This window comes from Sinocyclocheilus anshuiensis, unplaced genomic scaffold (assembly GCF_001515605.1).
Source record: "Sinocyclocheilus anshuiensis isolate Anshui unplaced genomic scaffold, SAMN03320099.WGS_v1.1 scaffold1065, whole genome shotgun sequence".
Classification (NCBI taxonomy): domain Eukaryota; kingdom Metazoa; phylum Chordata; class Actinopteri; order Cypriniformes; family Cyprinidae; genus Sinocyclocheilus; species Sinocyclocheilus anshuiensis.
Genome location: NW_015555804.1, coordinates 593,824 through 604,440, shown reverse-complemented (window position 1 = coordinate 604,440; position 10,617 = coordinate 593,824). Strand labels below are relative to the sequence as shown.

Genomic DNA, 10,617 nt, shown 5'->3' with positions numbered 1-10,617 from the left:
TAAATTTATTTTGTATATATAAGCACTTTGTTAGACATGAATTGACAGTACGTTCTCCAGCTTTCAGGTTTGAGATCATTCTTCAGCAAGGCCACCGGATGGCAGACTGCTGCTGTGATATTACCACAAAACACCCTTGAGATCAGTGTCCTAAGTTGCTAAAAAAAAATTATAAAATAAATTGCATCAATCCTGCTTATATCCACATTATAATGTCTTTTGATCGTCTGAACCAAAACACCTGTTTACTCTAACAATAACGCAGATTTGATCCTGCCCTCTCAGGTTTTACTATGATCATGAATAGCCCTAAATATATGATGACGATAAGAAAACAGGTCAGTTTAATGTAGGCCAGAGGCACAGCTGATACTCTGTGGCTGAGCAACCGAATAGTACACTGTGTTTCACAGCTGAAACCCACCAATCTAGGGCAAAAATATTAGAGGTAAAGAATACTATTGCAGTAGCATCTATATTGAATCAGTGTGAAAACAGTTTGTTTTAGAACTTTGTATAAATTCTTTTCAAATCCCTCTAAGCATCCTGTTACATATTATTCAAACATCTGTAATCTGCTTTTGAGAGAAAAGTTCCAGAAATGAACCAAAAATGTTTCAAACGTTGCCTCCTTAAAGGAATAGTTCACTCAAAAATGAAAAGCTGCTGAAAATGTACCATGCTCAGGCCTTCCAAGATGTAGATGTTGTCTTCATCGGAACAGATTTGGAGAAATTTAGCATTACATCACTTGTTCAGCAATGGATCCTCTGCAGTGAATGGGTGCCATCAGAATGAGGGATCAAACAGCTGATAAAAACATCACAATAATCCACAAGTAATCCACATGACTCCAGTCCATCCATTAACATCTTGTGAGTGAAAAGCTGCATGTTGCTTCCGGCTAAACAAATCCTCTATGCATAATATAGCTTTCTCCAGTTTCTTCATTTGGGCTCTCATTCTGACGGCACCCATTCACTGCAGAGGATCCATTGCTGAACAAGTGATGTAATGCTAAATTTGTCCAAATCTGTTCTGATGAAGAAACAAACTCATCTACAACTTAGATGGGTAAAATGAATAAGTTTTCAGCAAATTTTCATTTTTGGGCGAACTATTCCTTTAAAGGGATAGTTCATCCAAAAAAATCTGGACTGTCCAAAATAACACTGAACCCCAACATTCTTCATTCTTTTGTGTTCAGCAGAAGAAAGAAATTCATACAGCTTTGGAACGACATGAGTGTGAGTGAATGGCTCCCGTCTATGTATCGTATCACCTCGAGTTTCTAATTATAACACAGAGACCCAGTTTTGTGGGTTCTGGATGATGTGGGTTGTAAAGGGTGTACCGTAGGAGAGGGTTAAGAAGCCAGACTTATTACTGCAGATGCTGCCCCACTTCTGACTGACGGAGAAATCAAAGACAAATGAAGGTGGAGACATCTAGGAGGTTACAGTGATTAATGCATCTAGACAACAGGAGAAAGAGAGAGAAATAGAGAGATGGGGAGAGAGGGAGGGGAAGAAAGAGAAAAAGAGAGTAGGCTCAGATCCATTATGAAATCTATTCATGCTTATTAAAATCTTATTTCGCTGCTACTTTATTTTACACACAATGCAGCACATTCATTACTAGTGAAGAACATTGCAATCTTCTAGTATTTGGCTCAGGTTCAGAAGTGTTGCTCAATAGCATATGTATGAGTACTGATACAGACCAAACTTTCTGATTGTCGTATTGATTAAATGTAAGAGTGTTTACTAATTAATCCCTTCCTGCACAGCAGTGGATCTGTCATGCTGAGAGGAGGCAGATATCAGTCCAGTCACTTTGGATTTTCAGCCATGAAACACTTCTTTCAGTATACATTATATCTATTATATTTTGTATATTCTATCTATCTATCTATCTATCTATTTTTTAAGTTTATCAGGGTCAGCTTTCAGGAGAGGGCATGTGCAAAAATGACTTTAATATACTTGGGGACTGTTATGGTATCAAATGTATCATCTATAGTCTATTGTAGGTACAATACTAAAACATTTACATAAACGATCATGAAATAATATGTTTTAAACAAACGTATCATTTATTTAAATGTCTTTTTTTTTAATTATTGTAAATGCTACAAAGCCCCAGGCAAACGTTGTTGTCCCAGATGCAGGTGCGCTCGGGGACTGTGGCCCCGCCTGCATTAGTAAACCCCTCTAGTGCTGTATACGCTGGTCAGAAGAGCCCCTGAATCCAGCGCAAATATTCCTTGCCTCCCCTTGCATGTGCTGCGCGCTCGGGACGATGTTGCGCATTTAACACTGTCCACACATGCGGAATACACAGTCCTCTTCCCCCGAAGAAGTGCTAAAGGGGGCACCCCCATCTCTGCTCGGACTACTCGACAAACGCGAGCGATTCTACGGAAATTTTGATTCCTTTGGACAAAGGATAAAGAGCCAAAGAAAGGAAAAAGTGCGCTGGATGTTGTAAGTACGCACCTTTGTTTTCTCTCCACTACGCGTCCGGTTTGTCGCTGCAGTTTCCTCATTACCGAATGCAGTTTTCACTATAGGTTTTTTACTTTAAAGGCAAAGATAAGGAACTTTTGTATTGTCGGACAGAGCCCACACTTGACGAGCTGGTGATGCTGGAGATGTGAGGCTGGTGACGGACAAGCTCTTGGCAACTTCTCCTGTAGCACAGGCAGAATACATATCAAATGCGTTTTGTCATGCTATGCTGCTTCTATAGTCAACGCATGGGATGTATAGAATCTGACAAAGATGTTTAGACATAACTAGAAAAATACATTTTCTTCTGTGAGATCGATCATTTAAAGTTTGGTTTAATGATCTCTGTATTACTGGGAAGCACAAACGATCCCCAAAGTTTAGAGACCTTATATATAAGAAGGAGAGAAGAAAAAGCATTTTGACAATGTGTGATGCGAACCTTACCTAATCAGTCAGATGTGTTGAGAAACATTATTTTGATTCCATCTTATTATTTTGTAAGAAACTTTTTAGTGCTAAAAAGAAGCGTAGGCTAAGATGCAGATTGGTCAGCCGGAAAGGTTCTTTAAATGGCTGATACCAACTAGAGAGTGGCCGATATATATGTAAGGAAGGATAATTATCAGCTTGAAGAGGGTTATTTTGCAACAATGATCATCTGACTGTACACTATCTCTTAATAGACGGCTACTAAATAAATATGAAACATTGAACTGATATTGATATATAATATAAATTTCCTTTTTGTAATATTTCTTATGGATGAAAGGCGTATAGGCTACAGCTTTAGGAAACAAGATGAGGTCAGTTATACAGTGTTGCCATGGGCAACGGTCATTAATGGGAAATATATGACGACTGAACGACCAAGAATCAATTCTTCCAGAGAACCTATGTAATTATAGCAATTGAGGTGTACATGTACCCTGAAATGAATTTTCCTCAAAATTGAACAAAAACATACTTGCAGAAATGATCCATTTTCCATTGACAGAATTGTTGGTAGATGTTGATATTTGCAAAATGGCCATTTAGTGGCTGATTTATCAGTTTAGCCGACATATCAGTCTTTGAGTAACACAGATAATCACATTTTGAGGAATGCAAAGTGACACTGCTGATATCAAAATGGCCAAATTGTTGCCAGTTTACTGGCATATACAGTGTATTGTTCTTTAACTGATGCAGATAAACACATTTGCAGGAAGACATGATGCAGTATGGAAAGTGGGAGACTATAATGCTTTTTATCTTTATATACTTTTAAGCTAGAAACACCCTGTTTATTAAAGAAAACAAAACCCAAAAAATGATGTTTGTAAAATTCAAAGCTTAAGTGTCTCAAGCATCTCTTGGGAACTTAAAATCCTCTAGGAGTTTTGACAGTAATTTATGTGCCTCTTAAAAGAGTTTTTAGGTCAGCATTATTCAGACACGCCACATTATGCGCAGATTCAGGTTTTCTCCCATCCACTGCTTGGGTACTGCTGGTCTCATGGGCTTTTCAACCTGCAACTCCATAGCAACGGAAAAGACAGATTCCACTAGTGATACTTCTCAGGGCCTCTGGAGCCACAATCCATTGTATCTTCCTTGATAAGTATCAGGAGACTTTAAAAGACATCTTGCCCTACAAATGCAAATACAAATGCTTGTAAAACTGGGTGTATGATTGGGAATATTCTAGTGAATCATATTATGTATGCAGATGATCTTGTGGTGTTTAGTCCTAGCAGTGCTGGTCTTCAACAGCTTTTAACTATGTGTTCTGATTATGGTCTTGAACATGATATTTTATATAATCCTGATAAGAGTGTGGTTATGATTTGCAGAACTAAGGAGGATAAAAGTATAACATTTCCAGTTTTCAAGTTGTCTAATAGGAGTCTCACTGTGTGTGCTAAAGTAAAATACCTTGGACATTTCATCACTGAACGCATGACAGACGATGAGGATATTGAAAGGCAACGCCGTATGATGTATATGCAGGCGAATATACTTTTACGTAAGTTTAGTTTCTGTTCAGATGAGGTGAAGGTGTCACTTTTTAAAGCATATTGTACAACACTTTATACTGCTCATCTGTGGTTCAACTATAGAACATCTAGTTTACAGAAGCTGCAAGTAGCTTATAATGATGCAATGAGAATTTTACTAAAGAGACCTAGATGGCATAGTGCAAGTGAAATGTTTGTGAGTGCAAGAGTAATCACTTTTAAAGCACTGTTACGAAAACTTATGTATAGATTTATCTGCCGGCTAAATGCTTCAAAAAATGAAATTATTGTGGGTCTATTAAATATAAGGGTTAGTACTACACGGTATCAGTCAAAGCTGTGGAGACATTGGTATTGTTGTATTTTGTAACTTTTTATTGTGGTGGTAGATGCTGTGGGTTGTATATGTTGTCCTATTGTCTTGTTTTTTTTTGTTTTTTTTATAATAAAGACTGTAATAAAGATTGATTGATCAACCACTCAGCATCCAGTGGCTTTATCAGTACGTTCAGTGATTGTTCCGGTTTCAAAAAGTGCTTTCTGCTTTGAGTCCTCATGTTTTGATATGAAACCGAATTTCATGATGAAAATTTCTCTTCGGTTATCTTCAGAAACTGTATACCAAAGGCTAAGTTTAGGACTACAGGAGATGTCAGAAGACAGGAAATCCACCTCAGTTTTCAACTTGACGTACACTGACAGCTCCGTTCAGCAGATTCTGCCTTTGCTGCTGCCATCTCAGCCTACTGTACTTCAGCAATATGTCAAGATGTGATTTTCCTCTCAAGAGTCCTAATAAATACATCATTGCTCTCTTTTCATTTCTGAGGCATTCACTGGGGCTTTTGACCAGCGTGTGACATTCAAAACACAATGTGTTTGATTGCTGTTGTGATTGAGCATAAAAGATCCCAGTCAGATTGCCTCCAGAAAACGGTAATTAGAAGACAAACAACATTATCAGTATTGTAAGGCATCTTCAGCATGCGGGTCAAGGGTTCTGCTTATAGCAGATAGGAGCTGCAGCTGTGCGGCTGTGGCGATCTATCCATTATGGGGACGGGGTTGGAAGCTCTCTGTTATCCTGTGTCCCACTGAGATAAGAAGCGGAGAGGAGGATTTTAGCAGACTGGATTTGCAGCCACACACTGTCCACTTCAGGCTTCTAAGCGATTTATGTACATAAGCAGGCCCAATAGATGATTCCAGGACTCCGTCTGTGACCGTCTGTCTGGTTTATGGCAGCAGCAGTGTTGGAGAGTAACTAACTAAAGTAGTATAGGTTTTCAAGCATGAGCTAGCCTACTTTTTCCACGTCTGTGCTGAGGGAATTATCAAATGTACTCACCCAAACAGTTCTTTCTCTCTCACTATCTCACACTGAATACAGAATTTGGAAGTCCAGTTTTTTCTAGTGAATCGGTTCATTTTAAATGGTCACTTCTCTCATAGAATTTGAAAGTCAAATTCATTCCAGTGAGTCGGTTCAGTTCCTAAACGGTCCTCATGTAAGGTTTCAAAGTCCATTTCATTCTATTGAATCAGTTTTTCCTGAATAGCTATTTTTCTCAAATGCACAGTAGCTTTTGAAAACATGATTCATTATAGTGAATCGGTTCATCCTAAACAGCCCCTTCTCTCATATATAGCTTTTGAAAATGATTAATTCGAGTGAACCGGTTCGTCCTAAATGGTCCATTTCTCAAATTGTAAGAAACGTTTGAAAGTCTAATTCATTCTAGTGACAGTTCTTCCTAAAATGCCTCTTCTCTCATATGTTGTGTTTGAAAGTCCAATTCTAGTGTCTAGTCTAGTGAATCGGGTCTTCCTAAACGGACCTTTCTCTCATGTGCAGCCTTTGAAAGTATGATTCATTCTGGGGAACTGGTTCAGTGGCTGTTCGTCAGATGAGGCTGAGCAAAACACTGAAGCTGATAAAGTTAACGTTTTAATAAGTTTACCCACTGAAGTGCATAACTCTATGTCTATGTATGTGTGCATGTATTGTATATATATTTTTTTAAATACATGTTAGCCCATGCTAAGTTTGAAAAACAATGCATAAATGTGGCGTCTCTCATTAAAACCGACCAATCAGAATCGACATTCAAATAACGCAACGTCGTTGGCTTCCGACCAAAATGTGGCTTGTCGCTAAAGGAGTTAGTTACCAGTGATCAGAAATGTAACTATTCAAGTCAGATTTCATGATCACATTAGTGTATCATCAAACTCTCAGGTGCAAAGAAACTTCAAATTTAGACAAAATATCGTTTAAATAAATGAATGAAATGAAATGAAACGGCATGTAGCTTACATTTGCCATAATGAAGGAGTGGTTGATTGAGAGCGCTTGCGCATGGGTGAGTAGATGTTAGAATGGGATTCTCCATTCATGAGTAAATGTTTACTGTTTACAGTATGTAACTGTGCGGTTTTTTTCCCATTGATTTACTATACTGACATAAGTTGTGTCGGTGATAGGAGAGATTATAAATTTATAACGAGTCAGTTTTTACAATTTTAAGATATCAAGGGATATCCTATCACTTCAGGACTACAGAGAACAATCAAAGCAATGCAAAGCAATACGTACATTTAATGTACGAAGACTGTAGAGAGGATGTCAGTAGGAAAACAAAGCTAAATTAGGTTTAAATTAGGGTGTTTTTGTTTTATTTATATAAATGTACCTCTTCAAAGTCAATATTGTTACCTTAATTTATTGTAAACCCCACATTGTATTTATGCCAGCAAAATGTCTCTTATTAAATTATTAATTGTTGTAGTTTTATTTATAAAACATTTTGTTTGTGTTTAGTACAACAATAGTCAAATGCAGAGTATAAAATTACAGAGCACCCAGTTCAGAGAATTTGAGATAAACAAAAAAAAAACAATAATACAGAGTGAGAATTAAAAAAAATATATATTGCTTAAGTAACTTTAGCGCTATTTTTGGTTTATCTGCTTCAAAGTACAATTAGATTGTATCATGGCAAACTACAGCTGAGTAGCTGTTTATCTAATTAATGGACATAAGTGCATTTCATTAAGATCTGATGGCTTCATTATTATATTATATGCTCTTCAGTTAAGGACCGGCATGTACTTGACAACATGTGGAGTGAAGGAATCATTAAATGGAGCCTCTAAATTGATTTAATTTTCCCTAGAGCGGTTGAATGGATGGATGAATAAAAAGATGAAAACCTCTCTGAGAAACAATATACTGCCATTGTTTGTACTCTGCTGATATGGTGTAAAGCAGCGGCGGTCCTCCGGGGGCAATAATTGTTCCCCGTATTGACTTGAGCGGATTCCTCGATGAGCTCAGATTGAACGTAGCCCATGGGAGGGGTTAAATGACATGTGATAGAACTGGGCCTTGGTTCTCATTTATTTTTCATCAGCTTCACCTCGTTTGTTTATAACGGTGATGTTCAGACAGCTCCAGAACTGCTTTGCTGTGATTCTACTAGTCTCACACCACCGTATATTTGAGCCCTAGTCTTGCCCTATTTTACAGCTGTGTGGTGTTGCCGTGAAGACACCAGGCGTAAGGCAAGCGGACACAGATCCAGGCCAGCCTGTCACCCTTTCGCCCTCCCTCTCTTTTCGCCTCTGTATGCCACTTTCCTTCTCTGTCTATCCATCCGTCTCACTCGCCTGCTCGCTATCGAACTGTTTTGCTCCTCTGAGTCCCACAGCTCTGTTTCTCTCCTCTCTTCTCTGCGGTTTACTCGCTGGCCCAGATGAAACCCACACTTTAGTTACCCTTCTCCTTCCAGACAGTTCACAGAAGCAAGCGTCACTTCTATTGCTCATTCAAATATGTCATCTAATGGCCGTGGACAGGAATGATAGCACACACCGTGTGGTTTGTTGAGGTGAGCTGTCCTATTTCTTTTCTAAGCGATTGGACTTAGGACTGTCGCCTGGCGGATGATAAAATGGGCAAGAAATCCCTTTGAAGGAGGGAGCCGAGCCATATTTGCAGACCGGTATTTTAAATACTTTAAAAAGTGGTAACCTGCCCTTGTTAAAGAGCTATGTGAACTAACGTATTTAGATTGAATTCAGTGATGATAAATAATATTTTGACTTGAAAAAAATCAGTTAACTTACACTATCGTTCAGAAGTTTGGATTTTTTAAATGTTTCTGAAAGAAGTCTCATGCTCAAAAAAGCTGTATTTTTTTTTAAATACAGCTAAAATGGAAATATTGTGATAGGGCTGCATAATTAATCTTATTTTAATCATGTCATGATTTTTGTGTCTCTCTATTAATTAAGTATAATCACCTGCAGTATATTCCAGCTGGTTGTTTTTCCTGAAAACTTTTTTTTTCATTTAACTTTTTTTGTTATCTTGCATTGGTAACAAGCCTTCATGTTAATAAAAAAAACATGTACGTAATTTAAAGTTATTGGAATTAATATTAGGAATTTCACTGTTTTACTTTTTCATAGAGAGTATAGTTAATCATTTTATAAATATAATAAATCTAGAATTTAGATGAAGTAAAATAAACCATGCATATGAGTTGATGTTTTCTTGATTTGTGCTTAGGTGAAAGTACAATAATTCTGGCGAAATGTAGAAAGAAATTTCTCAAATGACAATAATCATCTTTTTTGAGCAAAATAATTGACATGCAGCCCTATTTTTGAAATATTTTAATTATCTAAAATAACTGATTTCCATTTGAAGGTTTTCAAACATAATTTATTCCTGTTATGGCAAAACTGAATTTTCAGCATCATTACTCCAGTCTTCAGTGTCACATGATTCTTCAAAACCCATTCTAATATGCTGATTTGGTGCTCAGAAAACATTTCGTATTATTATACAGTAAAAGTTTAAAACAGCTGTGCTGCTTAATACTATATTATTTAGGTTAACTTTTTATTGCAGTACAGACTTGAGCATGGACTCTTTTGAACAGCAATCACCTACAGTATAACATCCTAGTTCATCTAGAACACTATAGCAAAGCCTTGGCAACCATCCTAGCATTATAATGGTGAGTTTTGCATGAGCAAGCACTAAAATCTAGTTACTGCTCCTTTTCTGTTTTTGTTTTATGAGGATGGAATTTGGGTTCCGGAATTGCTATATTGCAAAGAAAATATGAACCCAAGAGCTTTTGATGCAACATCCACAGTAGTTTTTGATGAGAAGTAAATTGGTTATGAAATATTAATGGTTGTGCATAGATTAATGAATGGTACAGTATTAGATGCTTCTTTAAAAAAAAGAAAGAAAGAAAGAAAATGCTGTTTATGGGAAGGTTCAGCTCTCGAAGAGCTGTCAGTTCCTGGTACTGTCCATGTTTCTGAAACAGCAAGTTTGACTGCCCTCAGGCAGGCTTTTGGAAGAGAGCAACCTAGTGTTCACCACTACTGCTGCTGTAAAATGATACAGTGACTATGTAGAAGTGAACTAAGCTTCATATGAGATGTCCCTCGACAAATCTCAGGAAGAAAAATCTTTTTTTTTTCAGGATATTAGGGGGGGCTTAATTCCCTCCTGAATCCTTCTTGTGTTCCTCTTTTTCTTTGATGAATGTAGGATATTAAGTTACGAGGGCATGACGTGTGTTTTAAGCCTCAAACATTATGACAGTGCTTAATGCATCACTTCCATTAACGTTAACAATGCAAATGTGTTTAGTAGTTGTTGTGACAACAGTGGCAGACATTCAGAGTGAATATTTTGGCATTACCTTTAATAAATAATTGCTGTAATGAAAAGACATCGGGCTTTGCGTTTTTAAAGTTAACAGGGAAAATGCAAAACTTTAACTTATTACAGTACAGTAAATTATGTTTCTAGGTCAGTACTGAATGTGCTAGTTTTTTTTCTCCTTCTTGAGAATTGCTGCCATATATTAGGATCTTGCATAACCAAGTGCAATAAATAATTACCAAAATAGTAAGACAACAAAATTGTCTCTGAACTAATAATGAAGTCTGAAAATCCAGTGTAGGATTTTGTAATCTAGTGTTTGATTCTGCATGTACAGGTGCATCTCAATAAATTAGAATGTCATGGAAAAGTTCATTTATTTCAGTAATTCAACTCAAATTGTGAAACTCGTGTA

General features: G+C 37.2%; 1 protein-coding gene across 1 annotated transcript in view; it reads left to right on the top strand.

Annotated features, from left to right (window-relative positions):
* The first annotated feature begins 2,254 nt into the window (after window positions 1-2,254).
* LOC107674946 (SH3 and multiple ankyrin repeat domains protein 2-like) overlaps window positions 2,255-10,617 on the top strand; it is a 99,316-nt gene continuing 90,953 nt past the window's right edge. The window contains exon 1 of the mRNA XM_016469107.1: window positions 2,255-2,486. The gene's annotated coding sequence lies outside the window, so the exon portion shown is untranslated. The remainder of the gene's footprint in view (window positions 2,487-10,617) is intronic.